Source organism: Ornithorhynchus anatinus, chromosome 2 (genome assembly GCF_004115215.2).
Source record: "Ornithorhynchus anatinus isolate Pmale09 chromosome 2, mOrnAna1.pri.v4, whole genome shotgun sequence".
Lineage (NCBI taxonomy): Eukaryota > Metazoa > Chordata > Mammalia > Monotremata > Ornithorhynchidae > Ornithorhynchus > Ornithorhynchus anatinus.
Window position 1 is genome coordinate 39,294,422 of NC_041729.1, and position 12,467 is coordinate 39,306,888.

The following is a 12,467-nucleotide window of genomic DNA, read 5'->3' on the forward strand; positions in this document are numbered from 1 at the left end:
CTCGGTGCTTTCATCCCGAGCGCAACGCTCTGCCCACGGTGAGCACTCGGTGCTTTCATCCTGAGCGCAACACTCTGCCCACGGTGAGCGCTCGGTGCTTTCATCCCGAGCACAACGCTCTGTCCACGGTGAGCGCTCGGTGCTTTCATCCCGAGCACAACGCTCTGCCCACGGTGAGCGCTCGGTGCTTTCATCCTGAGCGCAACACTCTGCCCACGGTGAGCGCTCGGTGCTTTCATCCCGAGCACAACGCTCTGCCCACGGTGAGCGCTCGGTGCGTTCATCCCGAGCACAACGCTCTGCCCACGGTGAGCGCTCGGTGCGTTCATCCCGAGCGCAACGCTCTGTCCGCGGTGAGCGCTCGGTGCGTTCATCCTGAGCACAGCGCTCTGCCCACAGCGAGCGCTCCGCTCATGCATTCATCCTGAGCACAACGCTCTGCTCACGGTGAGCCCTCTGCTTTCATCCTGAGCACAGCGCTCTGCCCACAGTGAGCGCTCAGTGCTTTCATCCTGAGCGCAGCGCTGTGCCCACGGTGAGCGCTCAGTGCATTCATTCGGACCGCAGCGCTCTGCCCACAGCGAGCGCTCCACTCATGCATTCATCCTGAGCACAACGCTCTGCCCGCGGTGAGCCCTCGGTGCTTTCATTCCAACCGCAGCGCTCTGCACCCGGTGAGCGCTCCGCTCATACATTCATTCTGAGCACAACGCTGTGCTCACAGTGAGCCCTCAATTCTTTCATTCGGACCGCAGCGCTCTGCCCACGGCGAGCGCTCCGCTCATGCATTCCTTCTGAGCACAGTGCCCCGGCCATAGGGAGCGCTCGATTCTTTCATTCCGAGCGCAGCGATCTTCGTGTTTAATAACAACGGTGGCACTGACGCGCTCCCTGTGTGCAAAGCACTGTTCTGAGCGTGGGGAGGATACGAGGTGATCAGGTTGTCCCCCCTGGGGCTCCCGGTCTTGATCCCCATTTGCCAGACGGGGTCACCGAGGCGCCGAGAAGTCAAGGGACCTGCCCGGCGTCACGCAGCAGGCGAGCGGCGCGGCCGGGATTCGAACCCGTGGGCTCCGAGCCCGGGCTCGTCCCGCCGAGCCGCGCTGCGTCTGTCGGCACGGCGCTCTGCGCGCGGTGAACGCCCGCTAGATGCGAATGAACGGATGGAGCGCTCACCGCGGGCCGAGCGCTGTGCCCGGCGCTTGGAAGGTGCCGTCGGGCGACCCGTCCCCGTCCCCGAACGGGCTCGCGCTGTACAAGGGGGGAGACGGGCGTCGGGAGCGTGGATGTACTTAATAGATGTACTTTATTAAGAGAAATGGGATTAGAAATACGTGCACGTGTACACGAGTGGGGTGAGGGGGCGGAGGAGGAGCAGCGGGAAAGGGGGGCTTAATCCGGGAAGGCCTCCCGGAGGCGGTGAGGAGGTTCCGCCCCGGGGGGGGCTCCCCTCGGCCCCGGCGCCCCCTCCGAGAAGCCCCCCCGGCCAACCCCGCGGCACCTGCCCCCTTAGGGGAGGGGTGTTGGGTGAATTGGGCGCCGGGCAGTACGGCCCAGTGGCCGGACCGCCGGCCTAGGAGGCGGAGGGTCGTGGGTTCCAGTTCCGCCCCCCCCGCCGCTTGAGTGCCGCGTGACCTCGAACCGGTCGCCCCGGTCGCGTTCGTTCGTCCGGTGGTGTCCGTTGAGCGCCTGCCACGAGCGCGCGGGGCACCGGACCGGGCGCTTGGAACGGAAGGGGTCGGCAACAGAGACGGTCCCTGCCCCGCGACGGGCCGACCGGAGACGGCGATAAGCGGCATCGAGGGGAAGGGCGCCTCATGGAAACAGTGGCGAATGAATAGAATCGGGCCGATTTATGGAGTCCTCACCGGGTGCGGAGCACTGTACTGAGCGCTTGGAAAGGACAGTGCGGCAGTGGGGACCGCCCCCGTCCACGGCGGGCCCACGGTCTTCTCTGGGCCTCGGTCACCTCGTCTGTCGGTTAGGGATGGAGACGGCGAACCCCGGCCGGGACGGGGGCCGGTTCACCCTGCCCCGATAACGTCGGTATTTGTTAAGCGCTTGCTATGCGCGGAGCGCCGTTCTGAGCGCCGGGGGAGAGGCAGGGTGATCAGTTCGTCCCACGTGAGGCTCGCGGTTAATCCCCGTTTTACGGACGAGATGACCGAGGCACGGAGAAGTGAAGCGACCCCGCCCGCGGTCGCCCGGCTGTCGAGCGGCAGAGCCGGGAGTCGAACCCGTGACCCCTGACTCCGAAGCCCGGGCTCTCTCCGCGGAGCCACGCCGACGGGCCTGTGATAGTGATGATGGTGGTGTTCGGGAAGCGCTTACTCTGTGCCGAGCGCTGTTCTGAGCGTTGGGGTGGATACGAGGTAATGGGGTTGTTCTTGCGTGGGGCTCACGTTCTTAATCCCCATTTCACAGGTGAGGGGACTGAGGCCCTTGACGCCGCCATGCTTTCGTCCGTTGTCCGGACGGTTCTTGCGCTGTGTTCGTCGGTTAGGCCGGCCGCTTCCTTCGCCGTGCCGACGGAGAATTTGGCGTTGAGCGCGGCGTGGGGTGGTGGATAATAATGTCGGTGTTCGTTAAGCGCTTAGCGTGGGCGGAGCGCTCCTCGCAGCGCCGGGGGGGATGCGCGGTGATCGGGTCGTCCCGCCTGGGGCTCACGGTTCTGATCCTCGCCGAGGTCACTGAGGCCCAGAGAAGGGAGGTGACTTGCCCAGAGTCACCCAGCCGACAGGTGGCAGGGTGGGCTCAGTGGAGAGAGCCCGGGCTTGGGAGTCCGAGGTCATGAGTTCGAATCCCGGCTCTGCCGCTTGTCAGCCGGGTGACCGTGGGCAGGTCGCTTCACTTCTCTGGGCCTCGGTGACCTCATCTGGAAAATGGGGATTAACCGCGAACCTCACGTGGGACGACCCGATGACCCTGGATCTATCCCAGCGCTTAGGACAGTGCTCTGCACGTAGTAAGCGCTTAACAGATACCAACGTCATCGTCATCGGGATCGGGACCCGCGACGTCGGACTCCCGGGGCCCCGCTCTTCCCGCCGAGCCGTGCTGTATCCCACCCCGGCGCTCAGTAGAGTGCTCGGCACGTAGTGAGCGCTTAACAGACACCGCTGTTAACTAATAATAATAATAATAATAATAATAATGTTGGTATTTGTTAAGCGCTTACTATGTGCAAGCGCTGGGGTAGACACGGGGGAACCAGGTTGTCCCACGTGGGGCTCACGGTCTTCATCCTCATTTTACAGATGAGGTAACTGAGGCACAGAGAAGCGAAGTGACTTGCCCCCGGTCGTCACACAGCTGACAGGTGGCAGAGCCGGGATTGTCGGTTTCCCGGCGGGGTCGTCCTCCGGGCTCCTTGGGCGGCGGCCGGCCGGGCAACCGCGGGAAGAGGTCGTCGGCCAGATGGCTGCTGGGGCGCATTGGGGATCGATTCCTAGAGAATCCCAAAGTCCCACGGGGACCCCCCCACCAGCCCCGAAATGGGGCAGAGATACCGCGAGCCCCGTGGTTTTTTCCTGGGGGCGGCGAACCTAGGGAGGCTCCTCATTCTTCGTGTTTCCCAATCTGCCGGAGCTCTGAGAAGCGGCGCGGCTCACTGGAAAGAGCCCGGGCTCGGGAGTCAGAGGTCATGGGTTCGAACCCCGGCTCGGCCACTTGCCGGCTGTGTGACTGTGGGCGGGTCACTTAACTTCTCGGTGCCTCAGTTCCCTCGTCTGTAAAATGGGGATGAAGACCGCGAGCCCCACGTGGGACAACCCGATTCCCCTGTGTCTACCCCGGCGCTTAGAACAGTGCTCGGCACATAGTAGGCGCTTAACAAATACCGACATTGTTATCATTGCTCTGTGCCAGCTTCTGGTTCACCCTAAACTGTAGTCCTTTCTTCCACTTCCCTTGATGGTCTGTGGACCTTCCGGGAAGATTTATCTGTTTCGAGGTCTGGAGAGTCAGAAGTGGCTCCAGCGGGGAGAAACTGTTGTAAATATAAGGGGTAAAAACCCTGCATTTGGGTCTGTCTCTCTCTGAAGGGTTTCGGTATCATGATGCCTGCCGTTGTCCCACCATCTAGGGTCTTTATGAACTTCCACCTCCTCCTCCCCAACCTCGACGGGAAGGCAACCCAAGGGGGGCATACGGATTAGGTTTTTAGCCCGTTAGGTTTTAGCCTGTACGGGGAAGCGGCGGGGCTCGGTGGAAAGAGCCCGGGCTGCGGAGTCAGAGGTCACGGGTTCGCCTCCCGGCTCCGCCGCCTGTCGGCTGGGTGACCGTGGGCAGGTCACTTGGCTTCTCTGGGCCGCTGTGACCTCATCTGTAAAATGGGGATTAGCCGTGAGCCTCCCGTGGGACCACCTGACTACCCGGTATCTCCCCCAGCGCTTGGAACGGCGCTCCGCACGTAGTAAGCGCTCAACAGATACCGATATTATCACTATTATTATCCGTTAGGGGAATGGGGGAAATTTTAGGAAGGGCGATAGTAGGTTCAGAGGACGGACACGGAATGCCAAAGTGAACCTCGTTATTGAGCAGGGATTGTCTCTCTCTGTTGCCGAATTGTCCATTCCAAGCGCTTAGTGCAGTGCTCTGCGCATAGTAAGCGCTCGATAAATACCGTCGAATGAACGAATGAAAAGCCAAGAGGCACCGTGGTCTTATTTCCTTCTCTAGATCTAGCGGTCCGCTCTTGTCAGTCGGTGGTATTTATCGAGAGTTTGCTGCGTGCGGAGCACTGTGCTAAGCTCTTGGGAGAGTACGGTATAACAGACACGGTCTCTGCCTATAATGAACTCACGGTCTAGAGGAGGAGACGGGACATTCGGATGAAATAAATTTCAGATATGTACATAAAGTGGTGTGGGGCTGGGAGAGGGGATGAATAAAGGGAGCAAGTCAGGGTGATGCAGAGGGAGTTGAAGGAAAGGAAAAGAGGGCTTAGGGAAGACCTCTTTCATTCATTCATTCAATAGTATTTGTTGAGCGCTTACTATGTGCAGAGCACTGTACTAAGCGCTTGGGATGAACAAGTCGGCAACGGATAGAGACGGTCCCCGCCGTCTGACGGGCTCGCGGTCCGATCGGGGGAGACGGACGGACGAGAACGATGGCGATAGATAGAGTCGAGGGGAAGAACGTCTCGTAAAAACCGATGGCGACTGAATAGAATCGAGGCGATGTACAATTCATTAACAAAATAAATAGGGTAAAGAAAATAGATACAGTTGAGCGGACGAGTACGGCGCTGTGGGGATGGGAAGGGAGAGGGGGAGGAGCAGCGGGAAAAGGGGAAAAAGAGGGTTTAGCTGCCGAGAGGTGAAGGGGGGGTGGCAGAGGGAGTAGAGGGAGAAGAGGAGCTCAGTCTGGGAAGGCCTCTTGGAGGAGGTGAGTTTTAAGTAGGGTTTCGAAGAGGGAAAGAGAATCAGTTTGGCGGAGGGGAGGAGGGAGGGCGTTCCGGGACCGCGGGAGGACGCGGCCCGGGGGTCGACGGCGGGATGGGCGAGACCGAGGGACGGTGAGGAGGTGGGCGGCGGAGGAGCGGAGCGTGCGGTAGAAAGAGAGAAGGGAGGAGAGGTAGGAAGGGGCAAGGGGACGGAGAGCCTCGAAGCCTAGGGTGAGGAGTTTTTGTTCGGAGCGGAGGTCGATAGGCAACCACTTGGAGTTGTTTAAGAAGGGGAGTGACACGCCCAGATCGTTTCTGCGGGAAGATGAGCCGGGCAGCGGAGTGAAGAATAGACCGGAGCGGGGCGAGAGAGGCGGAAGGGAGGTCAGAGAGAAGGCCGACACGGTAGTCTAGCCGGGATATAACGAGAGCCCGTCACGGTAAGGTAGCCGTTTGGGTGGAGAGGAAAGGGCGGATCTTGGCGATATTGTAGAGGTGAAACCGGCAGGTCTTGGAGGAGATGTGTCTTCAGTAATAATAATAATAATGACGTTGGTATCTGTTAAGCGCTTACTATGTGCAGAGCACTGTTCTAAGCGCCGGGGTAGACACAGGGGAATCAGGTTGTCCCACGTGGGGCTCACGGTCTTAATCCCCATTTTACAGATGAGGTAACTGAGGCCCAGAGAAGTGAAGCGACTGGCCCACAGCTGACGAGTGGCGGAGCCGGGATTCGCACCCATGACCTCCGACTCCACAGCCCGGGCTCATTTCACTGAGCCACGCGAAGGCTTTGAGGGCGGGGGGGATGAGGGGAGGGGGCGTCCTAGGCCAGAGGCAGGATGCGGGCCCGAGGCCGGCGGCAGGATAGAAGAGATTGAGGTCCAGTGAGAAGAATAACATTAGAGGAGCGAAGTGTGCAGGCTGAGTCGCGGTAGGAGAATCGCAAGGTGAGGTAGGAGGGGGCCCGGTGACTGAGGGCTTCAGAGCCGAGGGTGAGGAGTCTTTGTGTGATGCGGACGTGGATGGGCAACCACTGGAGGTCCTTGAGGAGTGGGGAAGCGGGACCCGAAGGTGTCTGTAGAAAAATGATCCGGGCCGCAGAATGAACTAAGTGGGGAGAGACGGGAGGCAGGGCAGTCAGCAAGGAGGCTGACGTAGTAATCGAGGCGGGACAGGTCTGGAAGCCCGTCCATTAGACCGTAAGCCCGTCAGAGGGCAGGGACTGTCTCTTATCTGTTACCGATCTGTCCCTTCCAAGCGCTCGGTACAGTGCTCTGCACATAGTAAGCGCTCAATAAATACTATCGAACGAGTGGTAGGTCAAGTGATTGGATAAACACGGTAGTTTGGATGAAGAGGGAAGCCTGGATATTAGTGACGCCGTGAAGGTCGAACTCGCGGGATTCAGTGCTAGATTGACTGTGCGGGTTGAATGAGAGAGGGGAGACGAGGTTATGGGCTTGTAAGACAGGAAAGGCGGTGGTGCTGTCCACAGTCATGGGAAAGTCATGGGAGGGCCAAGGTTCGGGTGGGAAGATGAGGAGCCCTGTTTCGGACATGTGAAGTGTGAGGCGATGGGAGGACAGCCGGAGGTGTCTTGAAGGCAGGAGCAAATGCCAGCCTGCAGAGAGGGAGAGAGAGCCGGGCTGGTGATGTAGATTTAGGCGTCACCCACACGGAGGTGGTCATTGAAGCCGTGTGAGCGGATGAGCTCTCCGGAGGATTGGGGGGTAGATGGAGAATCGAATGGAACCTCTTCTGAGTTCACAGGAGCTTTTGTATCCAACGGCAGTCGGCTTTTGTCTCTACCCCCTTTCCTTCCTTCAAGATAGCCGGAGGTCCAGGGTTGATAGAGAGGTTTAAGGTACGGGTGAAGTTTGTCATTCCGAGGAACCCGCCTGGGACACGGTGAGCTCCGGATTTCAGGGTGCGTGCCGTGGGCTTCTTATTAAGTGCTGGCTTTTACTAAACTAGGACCGTAGTTGGAAATCAAGCAACCAGAAGCAACCCTTCTTCTCTACCCCCTCCTTCAGGATATTAAGTTAGAATCTAGCAAGTGGTTAAATGTGGGTTAGTGGTCTGACACAACTGCCCGTAATCACCACGGTAGGTGTTGTTATTGGTATGAATTAGTAAACACAAGGGCTCCGGGTGACTGAGAGGGTGATGTGACCAAGGGGGACGCGGATGTCTTGGGAAGTGCCCCTCCAAGGCGGGAAGGAACAAATCCTGGCTCCACCGTTTGCTGTGTGGCCTTGGGCAAGTCACTTCACTTCTCAGTGCCTCAGTTACCTCATCTGTAAAATGGGGATTAGAAGTGCGAGCCCCATGCGGGACAGGGACTGTGGCCAACCCCATTTGCTTGTATCCACCCCTGCGCTTAGTGTGGTGCCTAGCACACAGTAAGCGCTTAACACATACCACTGTTCGGTGCCTCGGACGAGGGAGGGATTCAGAGACAAGGAGGTTGAGGGAAAGGGGCAGTTGGGAAGGAGCAAAGTGTGCCTGGGGGAATAGCGGGTGAGTAGAGTGGAAAGGTAAGGAGATGACTGAGTGACAGTTTAGGAAGTTAATCCAGGCAACTTAATGTGGGATAAACTGAAGAAGGGAGAGACTCGAGGCCGGGAAGGCGGTAGATGGTTGCGGTGATGCAACCCTTGGCCCCAAGGGTTAAGAGGAAAGGGAGGGTCTGGGAAATACTGTAGAGGAAGAATTGGCTGGATTTAGAGACAGATGGAATATGGGAGAAAAAAGAGGAGTCAGAGGGAACAGTTTATCTTAATTGGTCTCTGACTCTGTACTAGAAAACTACCAGCTTTCAATTTTGTTCCTTTTGCCCTGACTTTCTGGTACGAAATATGTGATTTGGTTTATTGCTAGGAATTGCCCATCTTCCCCAGTCTCTTCGAGATCAGAAGCTTTTTTGACAGCTTCTTGTAAGTCGGAGAGAGCCAGCTACCTGAATTTCATCTATTTTTGAGGGTTCAAGCCTATTATGCGTATTGACTCATAGGAACCACCAATGTCTGCCTGCTCTTTTCCAGCTTTGCAGTTGCAGGTTAACTGAGCAGCCTTGACCGGAAGTGGATGAGATGCTCATTCTGAATTATTTAAGAAGCCTTAAGCAAGTTCCTAGAAAAAGTAAAGTGGCCACAAAATGGACATAACTTCCGTTCCTGTGACGTATCTTCTTTCTACTTGTGGAAGGAGTGTTTTATTCCATCTGTTCTGTGGCTTTCTAGAAGTATTCATTCATTCAGTAGTATGTCTTGAGCGCTTACTATGTGCAGAGCACTGTACTAAGCGCTTGGAATGTACAAATCGGCAACTGATAGAGACGGTCCCTGCCCTCTGACGGGTTTACGGTCTAATCGAAGTAGAAGAAGTAGGTTTTATTGTTCATCAAAATAGTGATGGTAGAGATCCCAGCAGGATCAGTTTTCCCTTTTTTGTTCCCTTTTAAAATGTGAAAATGAGAACTTTCATATCTCTGGGAAGAGCCCATTAGAAGTAAAATGGCCAGAGGAAGTAAATGAGTACTTCAAAATGGATTTTTAGATTTTTCAAGAGGGTTTATGAAGTTTACTTGGCTCCTGTAGTATTTGTGAGGAACCTTAAAATTCAGGTTGGATGCCGTTGGCAGTGAGTTGCCCCTGTTTGATCAGCTTGCCGCTGTTAGGTTTCCAAGCAAACTTTATCCGTTTGCTTTTCGAGCCCAAAAAAGAAGCTGAGGGGAGCTTTTGAGGTTCTCGTTACCTCTGATGGAATTCATACACTACTAGCTGGGCCAGTCTATTTTTCAGATGGTTATTCCCCCCCCCCCCATGTTGGACGGTGTATATGTGATCAGGTTAATATATGCTTTTGGTGCCATAAGGCCCTGGTGAAATCAGCCTCGGCCTGAAGCCAGTGTGAACAGCCTTTCCCCCATTAGTGACGATCACTTATATACTCTGATTAAGGGCGGGGTGCCGGAAGCTTTGTTTATCAGACTTTCTGAATCTAAATGGTATATTGTCATCATCGCGGTATATATTGAGCGCTGTTATATCTTGTTTATCTTACATTGTTCTCTCCCGACTGCTTAATTTAGTGCTTGTCACCCAGTAAGCACTCAATAAATATGACTGATCGATATCTGGAATATTTGAGTCATAACACCGAGAATGCCTCTCAACCTGCCTTATAACATATTCGAATGTTTTACTATTTAGAGAAACCTTTCCTATTTGCTCCGGCTGTTCGAATGGAGCTCCGTCCAAATTTAGTCTCTCCAGGCCCATCTATATATGGAAACAGTTACAGTAACCCCTAACACTAAGACTAAACCTGTGCCAGCATGCTCCCAGATCACTTCAGAAAGAAAAATCTGTCAATTAAATAGTGCTATTAAAGGCAACATCGGAGAGGGGATGCCGGAAGACTTCCCGACGAATTTTCCCCGTTCGAACGGAAGTGCACAGCAGCCGATAATAGACCTTTGGATGGGGAACCTGTGGTGTGCCTCTAAGATGGGGCCTTCTAAAGCACTCATCTCTTCTGAATTGCTGAACCAGGTGAAAGGTGTCAGTTTTACCTCTTCCTCCTAAGAGAATGTAAGAGGAGGATTTGCCGCAAATTATTCTGGGTATTGCTTAGGCAGTTTGAAAGCCTAAACCTCAGTGCCCTTTCTTCGGTCAGACACGCACACCACTTTCTGCTTGAACATCAGGAGTCGGGGCAGACATTTATAGGAGTTCACATCTATACTTTTGGAGCCTGGCATCCGTAGGGCTTCTTAAAGCCCTTGCCACAGATTGCACTTGTGAACAAGCTTATTTTTCTACTTGGGCACACTTAAATGGTCCCCTAAATACAGCGCCAGGCACATAGTAAGTGCTTAACAAATACGGTAACTATTATTAAGGAAAGATTATTTTCCAGAGAGGAGACCGTGGTCAGTGGAAGAGGTTCTGTAACAGATTTATCAATCAGACTTTCCGGGCAGCCTTTAAGTTGGCATTTAGGTAATTTCAATGATATGAATTTAGCATCAGCGATATTTGATTTCTGTTGTCCGTCACGTTGAGTTGTGAAGACGGCATTTGATGCTACTGTGATCTGTTGCCAACAGTTCGTAATTATTTTCTCTATTATTGCATAGCTGAAATGGATAGGATCATTTTAATGGAACTGGGATAAAAACCTAAGCTCTAGATTTAATTACAGGGCGATCTTTGAGCCAAAAAAGCTAATGTGGCACAATAGATTTAAGTGCTGAATTTCTGTTACTACCTGAGGCAAAACCATATCTTCCAGCCCAGCCTGTGTTTTATTTCATGCTAAAAGTATTAAAAGTTCTAATTTTTCCAAAGTTCCAGTTTATTCACCAGAGGCCATCATTTTACAGAGTCATGGTTTTGAAGTAAAGAAAGTGAATGCTCTGGCATTTTCTGCTGCAGCAAAAAGGTTTAAAACAGTGTTATCTAAATTTAGTGGAGTTGTCCTTCATGCCAGTGATGATGCCGTTAATCTGCAGGCCCGAGAATGAATGCCTTTGAGAGAATCACTTGCCCACTGGGTCAAAGAAAATGCACTAGTGCGCCTTTTCTGGCCATGGCTGAGACGGGGAAGGTGTGTTATGCCACCAACGGGGCGTGCGCCAGAGTTGGTTTACGGCCGTCGTGATGATTTGCAGCGTTGGTCGGTCGATCCGTTGTATTTATTGAGCACTTACCGTGAGCAGAGCCCCGTACTAAGCTCTCGGGAGAGTTCACTTGAACAGTATAAGAGTCGGTAGCCTCGTTCCCTGTCCTCATTGCGTTTACGGTCTACGGGAGGAATGGCGGTGATGATTTGCGTTGTCGTCCACGCTCTTGCCCGGTGGCTCTGTTCCCATTGGCACACAGTGAGAGACACCCGCTAGTGAGTCTGTGGTTCAGTCTGGAGTCACGGAACAGAACAGCTCTTGAGATCTCAAGAGCAGCAGGCACTACGGTGCCCTCATCCCATTTGCTAAGGCATTATTGAGTATTTTACTCAGCACGGCCTACTAAAGTTCCCCTTCTTAAACACCTCCAGTGGTTGCCTATCAACCTCCGCTCCAAACAAAAACTCCTCACTCTAGGCTTCGAGGCTCTACGTCACCTAGCCCCTTCCTACCCTTCTCTCTTTCCACCGCCCACCCCGCACGCTCCGCTCCTCCGCCGCCCACCTCCTCGCCGTCCCTCGGTCTCGCCCATCCCGCCGTCGACCCCCGGGCCGCGTCCTCCCGCGGTCCCGGAACGCCCTCCCTCCTCACCTCCGCCAAACTGATTCTCTTTCCCTCTTCAAAACCCTACTTAAAACTCACCTCCTTCAAGAGGTGAGACTGAGCTCCTCTTCTCCCTCTACTCCCTCTGCCACCCCCCCTTCACCTTCCGCAGCTAAACCCTCTTTTTCCCCCTTTTCCCTCTGCTCCTCCACCTCTCCCTTCCCATCCCCACAGCGCCGTACTCGTCCGCTCAACTGTATATATTTTCTTTACCCTATTTATTTTGTTAATGAATTGTACATCGCCTCGATTCTATTCAGTCGCCATCGGTTTTTACGAGACGTTCTTCCCCTCGACTCTATCTATCGCCATCGTTCTCGTCCGTCCGTCTCCCCCGATCGGACCGTGAGCCCGTCAGACGGCAGGGATCGTCTCTATCCGTTGCCGACTTGTTCATCCCAAGCGCTTAGTACAGTGCTCTGCACATAGTAAGCGCTCAATAAATACTATTGAATGAATGGAGAGAGGATCTTTTCCCACTAACTTGGGAAAATCAGGGGACTGTGAGCTCACCGTGGGCAGGGATCGCATCTACCAACTCTCTTGTACTCTCCCAAACGCCTAGTACAGTGCTCTGCACGCCAAAAGGGATCGATAAATACCACTGATTGAAAAGCCCGCACGCAAGAGAAAAAACAGACATGGCTTCCACCATTTAATGGGCTTCGGGGAAATAATTGTTTGTTGGTTGTTGTTGTTTTCCCCCCCGCTCTGGGAGGCACTGAGTCATCACAAGCCCCTACAGTAGCTTTGGCTGAGATCAGCTTTTCCACAGTAACA

The 12,467-nt window shown here is 54.4% G+C and overlaps 1 protein-coding gene across 1 annotated transcript in view; it reads left to right on the forward strand.

The window, feature by feature from the left end:
• The window catches only part of GNA12 (G protein subunit alpha 12), a 111,400-nt gene that overhangs the window by 1,018 nt on the left and 97,915 nt on the right, over window positions 1–12,467 (forward strand). The window lies entirely within an intron of this gene.